Source organism: Juglans regia, chromosome 10 (genome assembly GCF_001411555.2).
Source record: "Juglans regia cultivar Chandler chromosome 10, Walnut 2.0, whole genome shotgun sequence".
NCBI lineage: Eukaryota > Viridiplantae > Streptophyta > Magnoliopsida > Fagales > Juglandaceae > Juglans > Juglans regia.
The window spans coordinates 6,744,062-6,761,284 of record NC_049910.1 but is presented as its reverse complement, the minus strand read 5'-3'; the positions used below and the strand labels follow the sequence as shown (position 1 = coordinate 6,761,284).

Sequence of the window (17,223 nt, the reverse complement as noted above, 5' to 3'; positions counted from 1 at the left end):
TTTATTATTAAAAAATTAATTTCTGAATCTCATATTTATTTATTTTTATTAAAATGATTGTACAATATTTATATATTTATGATTACAAATATCATTTATCTTATAATAATATTGCCGACTAATATTGCATGGGTACCGGTCTGATGATGGAGCTTCTTCCCAATACTACTTTGGTCGGTATATATTAAATATTTTGAATTCAATACATGAATAGGAATATTGTTATTTTATAAAAAATACGTTACATATGAGTTGTGTAACTGTTATTTATATGAAGTGAAGTGCTACAATTATAAAATAATTTTATAAATTTAAAATTATAAATTAACTTGATTTAATATAATATATTATATTATAAATTTATTTTTTAGGTATCACGTAAAATCAGATTTATCATTATGTCGTCTGTAGTGCTTACTTTCAACGTAAGATGATAAATTTTTCAAAAAAAGGATTTTATCAGTTTGAGACGATCAGCTTTTTAATAGTGAATCTTATTTGAAGAGATCAATCAGTCTTTTAAACGATCAATCTTTAATAATAAATAAAAATAAATTTATAATATAATATATTATATTAAATTATGTTAATTTATAAATTTATTTTTTATAATTTTTGATGACCGAAACATTTATCAAATAAAAAATAAAAGGAATTTCTATATACTACATAAGCAATGGCACGCAAGCATCATGACGACGTGAGGACGCAGAGTCATTGTCCCATATGGTGGGCCGGTGTGGCCCTCTGTCACGTGAATTACCTGCTCATCATCCTCTGGCCTCCGCCAATATTTGGACGGCATTGCTTATATACACAATATATTTTATAATAATATTATAAAATAAAAATATTTTTATGAAATTACATTATTTTTATAAGATGTTTTATAAAAATATTCTTAATAAGATCTCGTTTATTTTTAGAAAACATCTGATCTCATTTTATCTAATTATTATAATTTTTTAAATTTTTAATATAAAATAAAATAAATAATTTAATTTTTTCAAATCTTAAAATAAAAATAATATTAAAAAATATATTTTAATAATATTCTATTCATTTTTTTAATTTTAATCTCATCTTATTTTTAAAAACAAACAGGTGATTAAACTCTTTCAATATTTGGATGACGTTGCTTTTTATCTAGAATAATGATATATACACAATATATTTTTATAATATATTTTATAATTTATTATAAAATAAAGATATTTTTATAAAATAATATTATTTTTATAAGATAATTTATAAAAATATACTTCATTTAAAACATAATCACGTAAAATGTTAATAAAAAATATTGAGCGTAAATCATTTTCCTTTTATTTATGTGACCGCTGGTTGGTTTTAAGGGTACTTCGCCTGCGACCACTCATAATCACGAAACCCTATTGAATTCTATATAAGCATCTTATCCGCAGCTCAAAGAAATTATCTGCACACAAAAAAGAAGCTAAATGGAAAAGAGTGAGCTAACTGCAGATCATCAGGCCAGCAACATGAGAGGCAACGGCAGCCAAAACTCCGGCCGAGGGAAACCCCACCCGGCCCCTTCTTTTGGCAACCTCCCTCAGAAGCGAGGCACGGTGAAGGCGAATCTGTTTGGTACTACTGGGGCGTCCAAGCCCAGTACTTCTGCTTCCTCAAGGCCTCAAAATATTAATTAATGGGACTTTATTAATTTCCCATTTGCTGCTGATGATGGTGATCAAGTTGCTCGCTTTGGGTTGTTTATAAGTTGTTTATGAACTACACCTATATATTATATATATATATATATATATATATATATATTTCATGTGTGTCTGTGTGTTTGCTTTGTCTGTCTGATGTCGATGCAGATTAATATCATGGAAACCCCGGCCTTGTGTGATGAAAGAACAGCTTTAGGCCATTACTCTCTGTCAGAGTCTCTCCGGCCTCCCTCTCCTTTTTTCCCCGTTCTGTCCAGCTTTGAAACTCAGATCTACCTTCATCGATCGGCCCCCCGCCACGGCCATGTCCGTACGTCCAACCTTCAAACTGCCGTCTCCACGTTTCATTTTGCCTAGTCATCGGCCTCATGAATAGGTCTTTGTAAATATCTCTTTAATTTGCCAATGGATAATCAGAACCCTAGATCTGATGTCCCTGCTGCAGGACATTCAAGTAGATAGCTGACCTCATCTTCATCATTAGAAGTTACTGATCTCGTATAGTCGCCACACAAGTCAGTACAGATCATCTCCGATCCAAGCTCTCTTCCCGGTGGCCGGCCCCTTTGTTGCAGCTGCACAAGTGCTCCACAAAACATCATGATTTCCTGCAATCTTTCATGCTGTGGTCGATCGGTAACTGTACGTAAGTGATGAAGAAGCCATATTTAGGCGCGCTAGACCTGCAAGCTGTCGACGTTACAGATCATGATCCATTTTCGGTAGTACGTTTGTAATTTTCTATTTTCCGTGCTATATTGCGGGGATTAGTGTTGGAAAATGGAACCCTAGTATCCCTCCTGCTGTATGTATCTTCAAGTTTTTATTAATAAAAATAGTCTGACATATGATATATATCATGAGCAGAAATATGATAGCTAGCTAGCTATTCCGTCGTGAATAATCTACTAACCACAGGGACGAGATCTAGCATGGATCGGAGCTATATCTGATCTTACGCTTTCTATGCATCATTATTTTGCTGCTTTATTTCAAGTTATAATTCAAGTTTGATCTCTTTGAAAGTGGATAATTTTCCATTTTGATTTTTAGATTTGGTTACTATTATATATTAATACGCAAGAAAAATTCTACTAATTAGCAGTAGTTGATCTACATCGAACACTTACTTTTATTTTTTATTTTTTTTTCTCTTAGCTAGTGTGTGGCGTAGGACTGTTGAGTAGAATAATTCAGTACTCAAAATTAATATTGTCAAGATAAATGATATTTACAATCTGCAAATTCTACAAATTTCTTTTGAAAAAATAGATAAATTTGAGAGTCACATAAATTAATTTTTTAATACTAGACTGTATCCAACATTACTCTATTACCAAATACTTCTTAAAGTCGACCGGCCGGCCCTCGGGATCACACACTATATATATATATATATATATATAATACAATATAGGAGGCAATAAACATTGATCAATATATATCTGATTATCGTGTTAGAATGTTACCGTAGTTACAATAGAATATATTCATAATGTTACAGCTAGCATATATTTGTATAGTAGTATGACTTATTCTATATCATAATTAGTTTACTATGTTTTTATTCTATATTTGACCCCATTCATCTAGAAATAAAGACATATATATGTATTCTTTTTTTTTGAACTGAGAATAACTTGATAGCATAAACATCTTATTACAAAGTTTTTTGGGAAACTATTTGATTAATACAAATAGGAATGTTCTCAAGATCATAAAGATCATCTTCACATAAAAGGGCATTCTTGGCTAGCATGTGAGTAGCCATATTAGCATCCCTTTTAGCATGACAAATACTCCAAGTTGCAAATGATCCTAATACATTTATAGTGTATTCAATGATTAAACCACCTGGACTCCAATCTTCCAAGGAATTTTGCATCTTCTCGACCACCTATATTGAATCACTTTCAATAATGAAATTATGAATCTCGGCTTCTTTACAGAAGAGAACAACCATCAACAAGGCATAAGCCTCTGTAGTATATGGAGATAGTGTGAAATTCCTTCTAGCTCTAAGTGTGCCAAGATCCAATGCTTTGCAGTCTCTGAGAATTGCTCCAATTCCAATCAAGTTCCTGGGTTCATTAATAGCAGCATCCCAATTCATTTTGTATTTTCCTTTTGGAAGTTTTTTCCAGTTCTGAACACTAATCGAGGATGCTGAAGTTGTAGCAGCAGAGATGGTAGTCTTAGTGGTTTTATAGCATCTCAAATCTTCACATGCTTGATGGATAATAGCATTAGGATGTCTGAAAGTTTTTCCATGTAAGAAATCATTTCTCTTGGATCATATAAGTCTAAAGATCAACCCGGCTAATTCTAAAGCATGAAGTGTCACTTTTTCTAACATTTGCCCCCAAATAGATTTAAAACAGGTACCTTCTAGAGATAGTTTCTGTAATGGCATGCTTGCCTAACACCAAACATCTTGAGCAGCTCCATAGGACATGTTTAGATGATTCCTCCTCTAGATGAAAAATGGGACAAAGGTTATCATCTATAATTTTTCTCTTATACAGGTTGCTAAAGTTGGTATAGCCGCATTACATGCTCTCCACAGGAACATTCTTACAACATTTGGTACTTACTTGTAGTTTCCACAAAACTTTCCAAGATTTTTGTTGATCTTGACCATTTGAGGTACCACTTTCTTGAAAAGATTGTAGGTCTCTATGAAGATAGTAGGCACTCTTTATAGAGAAGATGTCATTGCTTGTTCCTTCCCAAGTCATTCGATCCACTATGTTGCTCATACTGATAGGTATATTTTTAATTACTTCCACTGAATTCTGAAGGAACATTTTAGAAAGCAAAGCTTCATCCCAAATCTTGAGAATTGGGTTTATTAAATCAGCCACTCGAATCACTTCTTCTGTTCCATTGCTGCAATTGTTAGGTAGTAGAAAATGTAGTTTTGGAAACCATCTGTCCTCCCATATCTTCATCTCTGAGCCACTTCCAATCCTCCATAATAGACCTTTTTTTAATAGGTTAAGTCCAGCTTGCATACTCCTCCAAGCTAGTGAAGGTCTAAATCCCATTTTAGCTTCTAAGAAAGATCCATATGGGAAATATTTTAGTTTTAAAATGAGAGCATGAAGTGATTCTGGATTTGTAAGTATTTTCCACCCTTACTTAGCAAGAAGAACAAGATTGAAACTGTTGAAGTTCCTAAATCCCAATCCACATTGATCCTTAGGTTTGACCTAATGAATCTTTGAATGGTCCTCATTGAAACCCCACCAAAATTTCCTTGATAACTGGTCCAGTCTATTGGTTATAGATAGAGGTAGAAGAAATATCCTCATAGTATAAGTAGGGATGGCTTGTAAAATAGATTTGAGCAGCACCTCATTCCTAGCTATTGATAAGTAGTTTGTTTTCCAATTTGTTATTTGAGACCACACTCTATCAATAAGGCCATGAAAGGATGCAGTTTTGGCTATTTCAATCATGGCTGGTAGACCAATGTATTTCTCAAAAGAACCTGTTGAGTGCATTCCAGCAATTTGTAGGATAGTTCTCTTGTTCTCTGGTGAGGTATTTTTGCTAAAAAATATGGAGGATTTTTCTTTATTTAACATCTGACCAGAGGCAAGTTCATATAGAGTCATGAGTCTCATTAATCTGCTCCATTCAAAAGAACTGGATTTACAAAATATCATGCTATCATCAGCAAAGAAGAGATGGTTAACTCTTATAGAACCTCTTCCCATTGGAACACTAGTGATGGTTCCATTCATCTCAAACTTGTTAAGGAGACATAACAATGCCTTTGCACATATAATAAAAGGTAAGGAGAGAGAGGATCTCATTGCCTTAATCCTTTGGAAGGCTTGAAACTATTTTGAGATTCACTATTGATAATAATTGAATAAGAAACTAAAGTAATACAGTTCATCACCAATGAGATCCATCTGCTATCAAACCCTAGTTTGCACATCATAGAGGATAGAAAGGACCATTCCACACGATCATATGCATTGCTCATATCAAGTTTGAAAGCCATGAATCCTGATTTTCCTTACATTCTAGTTGACATTGACTGCAGAGTTTCGTAAGCCACCAAGATGTTATCAATGATGTTCCTACCTGGCACAAAAGCACTTTGATTCATGGATATGATGTCACGTAATACAATCTTGAGACATTCTTCAATGGCAGATGGATGAGAAGTGGATAAAAGATTGGAGAAATAATTAGAGAATGTAGGTTCAATCTGTTGTTTTCTAGCCACCAACACATTTCTGTTGTCCAAGACTTGAGAAATTCTGTTTATATTCCTTCTTTGAGTGGCATGTAGGTGGAGAATTTTGGTGTTTCTATCTCCCATTTGTAGCCAATGTTGTTTTGCCCTTTGTTTCCATTTAAGATCCTCCTCAGCTAGAGTTTTATCAATTTTAGCTTGCAAGTAGAAAACAAACTCTAGATGATCTCCCCTTCCTTCTTCTTGTAACTCACTAAGTCTTTTCAATTTTTGACTGATATCACCAGGAATCTTCCTATTTGCTCTCACATTCCATTGCTTCAGAGCTAAATTGCAGTTGATTAGCCTTTTATTCATAATGGTTTCAGGATCCTCTCCAATAACAACTTTTCCCCAGGCTTCCTTTATGGTATTAACACATCCATCCTTTAAGACCAGGTTGCCTCAAATCTAAAACATTTAGATTTAAAGCTGCTTTGAACTCTTTTATTACCTAAAAGGATAAATAAAGGAGAATGGTATGATTTCACTGCAGGTTCCACATTGCACCTAGCTTCCTGGTACACCAACTCCCATGATGGATTGGCTAGTGCTCGATCTAGTTTTTCTTTTGTAAGGTTTTGACCTCTTATGTTGTTTGCCCAAGTGAATCTTGATCCTCTAGTCAGAATTGATTTTAAATAGCACCATTCAAGGGCATTTCTAAAATTCTCAATTTGTTTGTAAGGCCTAGGATCAACTCCCACCTTCTCAGCTTGACAAGTTATTTCATCAAAGTCACTATAGCAAAACTATGGAGTGGAGTCCATAGGTTTAAGGGACTTTAAGAAATCCCAGCCCATATTTCTTTTAAGAGTATCTATTTGGATTGTCATAGAATCCTATGAAGAGCCAGGTTTGTGCCAATTGATCATTTGTAACATGAGCATTGATATGCCAACTCGAGTAGTTATAAATAACTACTTTAATAAGATTCTTCCACGTTAGAGCAAGCCCTCCACTTCTACCTCTGCTTTTTACCACCAAACAAGCATCAAATTTTAAAACTTTCCTAACATCTTCCACTCTTGGTTTTGAACATTTTGTTTCCATGAGAAATGTCATACTTTGATTCTTGTCCTTAACTCAGAGGTTAAAGAAATTAGCTGTCCGAGAGTTCTCAATCCTTCGATAGTTCCAACTTATGAAATTCATGGCAGTTGGCAGGGCTGCAAAGCAACCTCTGCCAATTCCATTTGCATATCATTTTTCAACCACCTCAAATCTCTTGCATTTTTTCTTATCCTTGCTCTCATCATGCTGAAATTCCTCTTGATAATCAGTAGAGTCTGCTAGAGAATCTCATTTTTTACCTACCATCCTAGTAGTCATTCCACCCTCAATCATTGGTTGTTTTATCCTAACCCTTCTTTTCCATTTAGAATTACCAATGAGATCTTCTTTTTGGTAGGTAGCATCATGATCATCAGTAACTGCATTATGAGGATAGTTTATAGCATTCAACTCATCCTCCCCATTAATATCCTCCTGCACCTTATTAATCAGATTTTCTTTTTTGACAAACACCTTTTCCACCTCTATAGTCTTTTCACTTTCAAGAAAAGGGTCCTTATAAACATCAGGAAATAGAGATTGGCTTATTTCAATAACAAGTACTTCCAAATTATCCTTTTTTCTCGTTCTCTAGCTACCTTGATATCTATTTTCATTAATTAATACGAAAACATGCACACTGGGTGAAAAGAAGAGGTTACAATATGGACAGCTGTTAAGCAACCACTTCATTTTGGCATCTTACAGGAAAGAGGATAAGATCGGATCATCATAAATTCATGGAAAATTCTTGTTGCAGGCGATCTGTGCACCCAGATGCGTACCTATCCAACGTGGCAAGTGAAACGGTGCGGATTTGAGGTATAATGCAGCAGCAAAATTGGTATGGAGCGGGATTTCAAAATTTTGAATCCATTTATTAAAGCGGTGCGTTTAATCCATTTACTAAAGTGAAATTGAAACCCTAACTCTTTCGTATGCATCTCCCTCCACACCTTTCCCCTTCTCCTTCTCCTTCCCTTTCTGCTTCTCCTTCTCCTTCATACATTTTCCACTAGATTTCTCTTCTCCTTGATCCATTCCCACACCCTTCACTTTCTCCCTAATCCATTCTGCACCATTCTCCCAAATCTCATTCAAAAAAATCCTAACTCAAACGGTTTTGTCCATTTCTTGGAAATTTTCATCGTCCAGAAACCCCCTCCTGTCGAGCCCAAGCTGAGCATCCGCTCTCCTCCACGTCATGCCTCCTGCAGTGTGGACACCGTTCAACGGCGCCTTCTCAGGTGAGGATCCCTCTCCTTTGCCTCTCTCTAGCTCTCTGTGTCTCAGATTTTTGTGATTTGGGGAATAACAACATTAGGCGGTTGTACCTCCAAGTAAGCCTCCTGATATTCGAATACAGTGAGAATACTTTGCTCCAAATTAATATCATACACCCTTTGAGGCATTTCACCAAATAGTTTGTAGCCTCTCCTGTTTTAAACTTCAATACGGAGCAAGTTTAAATTGAAACTTTAATTAGTCAGTAATCTAAAGTTCGATGGTGTATTTAAGAATGTGGTGGTAGATTGGAAGAGTTAATTGTAATATATGTGCATTTATATCATTCAATATCTTGAAATTACGCAAAAGCTCTGTCTAGAATATTCTAAGATTACAGGATAATCTGAAAAGATTTATTAAAAAAAAAAAAGATAAATTCGATAATTTATACATAATCACTTGTGTTAGGGCTTGAAATCGGCTCAAGTTTTGCAATTATTTGTCAAACCATTTCCGCATTCTTATAGCATTTCAGAGAAAAGTAGTTTTTATTTTTGGTGCGCTTATGTTCGATTTTGAGTTGTGAAAATATAATGAATTGATTTAACTCTTGTTTTTTTATAGGTAAACGTTCAAGTGAGAGTTGAAATCTCTGAAACGGGAAAGGATATGATATATTTTTCTTGCTGAAGTGATGGAGTAGGTTGGGATTATGCTCTTACAATGATTGGATTATGCTCTTACAGTGATCAATGATGGAGTAGGGCTGCAGTGTCGTGGATGTATTTCATGTACTGTATTAATATGATTGCTACTTTAATTTAGCCCAGTAGATGAAAAAAGAATTGATGTAATTATGAATTGCAAGATCTTTTGTAATGAACATTTGTATTGTGTTTTATAATACTATATTCAACTGATTTGCTCATAAAATTTCGGATTATAGCTATCGACTATTTATTTTGACAAGATTCTAATTATGAACAAGTCTCATCATTGCTCATCATCCCACCATGATTGCAAACTTTTATCCTGTTGAACTCCTATGCCACCTTGCTGCCTGATCCACTTGTTCCAATCTTTCCAGTCATCTACTATCTAAGGATTGAAGGTTTCGCACTCTACCCTGAAGAAGAAAGGCTTTCTCTAGTCCACTAAGAATAAGGTAGAGTTGCCCGTAAAGGAACACAGAGATTCCAATTACTTGTATCTGTGGATTCCAACAGAAATGCACAACCTGAATGCACAAAACAGTTAGATTCTAAAACAATCATTAACTTCAGCCACTCCAATTTCTGAATGCACAACAGAAATGCACAAAAAAACAGTCAGATCCTGAAAATGCAAAACAGTCACCTTTCGCTAATAGGGTCAAGCTTTTTACTAAAAAAAAAGGCATTATGAAACCCATTATGAATGACACATTCATCATCAAAGCCTCATTATATATGTGATTACTTAGTGTCGCTTAAATTCATTTAAATACCTTGTTGGAAAAAGAAAACCAGGGCATAAGGTGTACTTACCTTGCTGCTTCGTCCATTCTGACATTATATAATTAAGCAAAGGAATTATTATAGCCTTCAGCTGGAATGCTGACCAGCAAATCAATAAATTGCTCAACATTAGGGGAACTCATATAAACCAACATTTTAAGGGAAGAAACATTCCAGCCATAGCCCCACATAATCTACCATCCATATTAAATTCTATTGGCACAGAAGTATACAAAATGTTAACACTACAAAATCAAATAAGCTAACTTAAAATAAGCAACAAAATCGATCTAACATCACTACAATATCCTAAACCAGCTTTTCCCCAAATATATTGACTTATAACCATAGTTGTGTCCCAGACAAGCTATCTGGTTGGGTTCCATCTACCCAGAGTTGTACCTATGAATCATTAAGGGCTTGTTTGGATTCGGAAGTCATCTCAGCTCATCTCAACTCATCTCACTACTATTTATTACTATTCAGCAACTTTAACTCACAAATATCATTACTATTCACAACTCATCTCATTACTATTCACAATCTATCTCAACTCATCTCAGCTCATCTCAAGTAATCTTAAGTCATCTTCGAATCCAAATATCTCCTAAATAACAGTTAAAAACTCATCTACGTGTAACTATACAATTCACTTTTGAGAGAGTAACCTAGTTAAAAAAATTACACTTTCTTGAGTCTCATTGACTGCAAAACCAAACTGGGTTCCACTAAATTCCAACACCTCTGTAGTATTTTGTGGCTGCTAACAATATAAAAAAATAAAAAACTAGATTAATTTAAAGAAAGAAATCAGTAAATCAAGGGCCGGTAACAATAGATTAAAAAGAAAAACTAGAAATCAGTAGTTCTATTTGAAGTAACTTAAGCCTTTAACTAGAACTACTTGTTAAAGCTAGCAAGTAGCAGAATTTATAGAGTTCAAGTAATTAATAGAAAAATAAATGAAAACCCAATTAGAGAATATATCTTGACCTGAGAGAAGAATCTTGTTAACTAGAACTGGTTGTCAAAATGACTGCACCTGGCAACGGGCTTGATCTGAAAAATCTAGGTGCAACCTAAACCTGCAAAAGGAAGAACACGGTCAAGAACAAATATTCAATGCCAAACACAAAAATGTGAACTATTAAGCACCGCATCTTGTTCAACTTGACAACAAAAAATTTCAGATTTAATCAATAGGAAGTAAAAATCAGAAACTATTAAATTAAATTGGAAAAAAAAAAAATCCAAAAGCATCCCAAATTTAGTCACTACAACAGAATGTGTATTTTGTGACAGAGGAAACTGTCACAAAAAAATGGCAAACCGTCACTAAACATATTTGGTGACGGTTTGAAACCGTCACCATGACCGTCACGTAAAGTGCGTCACAGAAAACATTTGGTGACGGTTTACTGTTCAACCGTCACAAAAAATATTTTTAGTGACGGTTGGAAGTGTTCCGTTCGGTACAACGTTCGAACGTTCCTTTTTTTGTGACGGTTATGAACTGTCACAGAAAATCACGTTCGGACGTACAATTAAACGTTCGGACGTTATACCCGACCCGATTGGCGTTCGAATGAGAGAAGTTGACGTTTGTTGTATATCGTTCGAACGTATCATATTTACGTTCGCATGTTAATGCGTCCGAACGTTAATTACAATAAACGTTCGAATATTTGTTCGAACGTAAACGTAAATGTTCAAACGTAGCGCGTTTAATGTTCGGACGTTATTTCGAATGTAAACGAAGGAGCGTCCGAATGCAAGTTCTTTGGTCGAACGTTAGTCGGTTTAACGTTCGAACGATTCAATTGTATTTACGTTCGAACGTTTGGTACAGTGTGAACCAACGTTCGAACGATTTTTATTTACATTCGAACGTACAGATCAGAAATACTAATTTCATAAAATTTAAAAACAAAATACCAATAGTATCATATTACATACCCAATTAAGAAGTAACAATGTCTTATAAAAGTACAAAATTAGATATTAAAACTAGTCAGAAATATTGATAAAATTTATTTCTTCTTTTTCCCTCGCCCACGGGGATTCTGTTGCAACGACATAACACGCTCCATTTGCACCATCATCTCTCGTTGCACTTGCTCTTGCACTTCACTGCGTATTCTTTCCTCCTGGTCTCTCTGTTGGTCCTGCAAACGCGTCTCTAAATGAGACTGTCGTTCTAAGAGAGACTCTAACTCTTGCTGTCTCGACCTCATATACTCATTCTCACGCCGTGCAGCTTCTAAATCTGCTGTAAGATTATTAATTTGTGAAGCCGATGAGGTTGAGGAGGATGAACATTTATGCTTGATAGATCGTCCCAAACCTCTTGCCATACTAGACTGCGGCCCGAGCACTTGGGTGAATATGTCTATGTCACTAGGAGAGGATTCCGCAGAAGTCGACTGCATCTCCAACATTTTGTTCTGCAATTTAAAAGGTAATGATCGTAAATAATTAGTAACGTATTAAAAGAAATAGAAATAAGAAATAAACTATTAAAATGTTCTATAAAAAATTTATTTAACAAAATTAACACTGCTTACATAATTATCTGCAGCGACAGGATCCATCCACTCACTATGCTCATTAGTGTGAGCAGCAGCATAGACATGAACGAGGGAAAAGTTTTCAGGATCATCACGTTTCTAACAAAGCGACAATATTAGCAATTTTAAAAAGATAATGTTAGTACTTATCAGAAAGAATATCAGGAAAATAAATGAATTCTATAATTTTTTAATTACCATTTTTTCAGCAAGACGGTGGAATGACCTTGAACCGGCACGATGGTGGACAGTCAGAACGGATCTATTCTGTGCATTTGTAGAACTCAAGTGCTACAAAATATATTAAAAATGTTAATTGTAATATGTATACATATAATGTATAAAACGAATATGAATGTAAATAATTTAAAGATATAAATGTAAAATACCTGATAATCTGGAGATGCGAAAAGATCACAACACTTTCTCCAATCATCTAACTTCATCTGCTGAAAAGGAGACTGCGCAGCCTCTTCCAACGTCTCAAACTTCTTGAAGTGGTCATGACATCGTCCTTTGTGACGTCGGAATAGTGTAGCCATCAACTCATTCACGGTTCTCAAATCCTCGCTACGGCTAAAGTCGAGGTCGAATTCATCCTAACAAGGGAATCAGGTAAAAAATATAATAGATTAATCTAAGTGAAAAAAATGTACTGAAAAGTAAACTCACCAGCACACGACTTCGAATGTGCTCCTTAATCTCATTCGGAACATCTCGCCATGAGCGCACATAAAATGGAGCATAAGCTCGAACTACTGTGCCAATATAGGAGGAAAGCGCTGCTGCACTATCATCCACTCCTCCAGTGGAATTATCAGGAATTGTGACCTTCAGTTTACCGTGCCTTCTATTTTTTTCAAGAGAGATTCCACGTGTATAGCCACGACCGCGACGTGCAGATGCATCAACTACATGATAATAATAGATATACTATAATTATAATTATATAGTTATTGAGAAAAAATTATTAACTATATATATAATTATTCCTTACTGGTAGGTGTCGACTGGCTGTTGTTCTCTTCTGTGTTAGCTTGATCTTCAGGAACGGATTCCTCGAGTGGGGAGTCCTCAATGGATTCAGGACTTGGACTTGGCGGAGGCACATTTCTTCGTTGTCGTTTTGGCGGCATTCTTTAAAATAATTAATTATATCAAAGAAAATTAATTAGAAGAAATTATGAAAATTTAAGATATTTTATAGTCACCTATATAAATAAAATATTTAGTACTTTTACTCTTCAGATGAATTTTCCATAGTTGTTTCAGAATCTCCATCAATAACATCTTCATCATCATTATCCACCTCATGCCCGGATTCTGATTCGTATTCATCTTCTGACTCGTCTTCTTCATCTTCCTCCAAACTGACTTGAATTGAATGATCATTTAATACAGACGGGTCGAGATGTACGGGTGGGACATCATCTCTACACAAGGGGAGCAACTCGAGTGCACCGAGGTCAACAAACAAGTTAATACCCTCTCCATCTTCCTGGTATGCCTCAACAATCGGATTGTCATCTTCATCTCCACTATTCTCGTAATCTGCACTCGTTCCTGCTTCATATATATTTCGAGGAACAAATTTTTGTACAACTCGCCAAGTTATCTCCCCACTATCTTCATCAGCACTTTTCATTGGATCAATCAAGTAATAGACTTGGGTAGCTTGACAAGCCAATACGAATGGATCATCTTCGTACCATTTAGATGCAGTATTGACACTCGTAAAGTGATTATCCCTATGTATCGAAACCCGACCACCGCCTAGATCCCACCAATCACATTTGAAGACATATGTTACAGACCCACCCAGATATTTCAATCCGATAATATCACGTATGACACCATAATATCACCCAGATACTGTTCGTAGGGTCACAATATCACGTATGACACCATAATTTTCACGTTAGTAGAAATTCCGGCAGCACCTCCCCATAATTCTCCAAGTATACATGTTCAAATATCGGGATTGTGACCCTACGAACAGTATACCCGAAGAACAATAGAAGAAGATACCGAAACTTCATATTAAACGTGGAAAGTAGTGAGTAACAAAAATGTGTAATACATATAATATAATCTCAAACTGTCCACACTGGACAATTCAGGAATTAGTGGACACATAAATGTACACTGATTCCCAAACGGGTCTAAGGGTATTTATGCAATGTCACACGCATCTAGCAAAAAATCATACAACAATATCTCCATGTTGTTTAAATTAACAATGTCACCTTCAAGTAGTGTTATATTGTTAAACTAAAGAGGGATGGAAGATTATGTGACCCTACGTTTCGTGTCTTGTACACAACGAGAGAGAATAATCTTGAAGAAATGTTTAAATTTTAGTCTAATTACTTAACCGTCACAAACTGTCCGACCTTGACAACTCTCAAGGCCGAAGAGACTATGACAGTCAAGCAATTAAATTGAAATTTCAACATTTCTTCAAGATTATATTCCCTCGTTGTGTACAAGATCATTATTCTTAAAGTATAATTTTAATTGTTATACTTAATTTCAAAGGTTATACTATAATTTTAATTATTATAATTCTTAAAGAGTTACTTTTATGCTTGTTATTACTTATATATTAATTATTATTATAAATATTTAATTATCGTACTTAAATTTCAAAGGTTATACAATAATTTTAATTATTATAATTCTTAAAGAGTTACTTTTATGCTTGTTATTACTTATATATTAATTATTATTATAAATATTTAATTATCATACTTAAATACTATTATCACAAGAAATCAAATCCATATCACAACATATAAAAGTGATAACTCACAATATATTCACAAAATAACATGCCACATGTATTAACATATTTCTAAACTTGAATAAGCAATAAACATGTATTAACAAAGCCTAATGACAATATATTTTTAATAATAAACACAATATTTCAAATTTATATCACAACATATTTAGAATAACTCACAAACTATTTACAAACTATACAAACAATAATCACAATATGATAAAGAGTAAGCATCAAATCACAACAACATATTGATAAAGTTTAGAAATATACCTAGCACTCACAATATCCTCTTACAAATCAAAATCTTCAAACTTCCCAAAACAAGCAATCCTTCAAAAAAATACAACACAAACTTATTAGAAATATTCTATAACAAAAACACATTCTATAAATATCATAAAATTTAAATAAAGACAAGAAATAAAAATATTATCTTACCAAAACTCACCTCTCTCTCACTCTCTAACTCAACTCTCTCTCACTCTAACTCTCTCTCTCTCTCTCTAACTCTCTCTCTCTCTCTAACTCTCTCTCTCTCTCGTCGAAATCTCTCTCTCTCTCTCTCTCTTTCTCTTTCTGTTGCGCGCACGGGAGAAAAGAAATAATGGGCATCCTCCCGTGCGCGTACTGATTAAGTTCTAAAATTATTAGTTTAAACGTTCGAACGTTAACTTTAAACGTCCGAACGTTAATTCTAAAATTATTCCCGCCCAGAACGTTCGGACGTTTAAAATACACGTTCGAACGTACCCTTCTTATGATATAACATGAAATCTAGCGGGAAAGTTCCCGCACTTTCCTCATATATGTTCGAATGTATCACAATTTCTCGTTCGAACGTTTGTAGATTTATAGATAAACGTTCGAACATACTACTTAAACGTCCGAACGTACATTTCATGAAAGTGTTACCATATTTGAGCGGGAAATCTCCCGCACTAATTTGACTAACGTTCGAACGTTGACGGATTTGATGTTCGAACGTATAGTATAAACGTCCTTACGTCTAAATAATCACACAGATATTAAACATCGAGCGGGAAAATTCCCGCCTCTTACTTTAACGTTCGAACGTTAACTTCAAACGTTCGAACGTAATATTCCTATTATACTTAACTTATAATATAATATATATACTACATTGTATAGTATTTTGTGCATAATATAATTTATATATTATGCACAAAATATGTGTTTTTCTAAATTACTTATATTTATACTAGTTAAATAATATATTTATACTATAATATTAAGACTAAATTTACTAATAATAGTTTAGTATATGACTATATGTAAATATCATACTACTAAAAATTTACAATATTACTACCATGTTGTTCTAAATTACTAATGTATAAATATAATAGCATGTAATACTAATGTATATATAATATACTATAAACACTAAGATGCATAATAACATCAACATGTAATATTGTAATACATATACTAATGGATAAACACTAATCTATAAATTTATAATAACATATAATACTAATGTATAATAACTAAAGTATTATTCATATCAATTTTATATAACAATATCTTGTATTAATTATATTTTTTGACCTAATAAATTCTCAACATATTCATTTTGATAAATATATTAGTAATTCTAATATACATTAGTATAATAATTAGATTTATGGCCTAATACTAATACTATTAGTAAACCACTTTAAGCCTATATATAAATTACTATATAAAGCACTATAGTATTAATTACTAATACTATATTACTATGTGATACTATTAACTATAGTGATATATTAGTATTAGACATTAGTATACTAATACTATCAGTGATATAGCTAGTGTAATATAATAATATTTATACTAATACTATTATATAGTTATACTAAATTAAAATCACTATAGCAAATATTAATATATAGTTATGCTAATCGCTATAACTAATACTAATACTAATATAGACTACAGTTATAACTTATAGTATTATAACTTATACTAATATATTATATAGTTATACTAAATCACTATAACTAATACTAATATAGTTATACTAATCACTATAATAGTGATATAGTATTAATATCACTATTAGTATAATACTATAATATATAGTATTAATAATAACTAATACTAATATAATTATTAGTATAACTAATATTTATATAATATA

At 33.5% G+C, this 17,223-nt stretch overlaps 1 long non-coding RNA gene across 1 annotated transcript; it reads left to right on the top strand.

The window, feature by feature from the left end:
• Nucleotides 1-1,376: 1,376 nt before the first annotated feature.
• Nucleotides 1,377-2,552, top strand: LOC118349596. The gene is made up of 2 exons (XR_004802575.1): nucleotides 1,377-1,707; nucleotides 1,845-2,552. It is a non-coding gene; the product is annotated as an uncharacterized LOC118349596 (long non-coding RNA).
• Nucleotides 2,553-17,223: the final 14,671 nt, after the last annotated feature.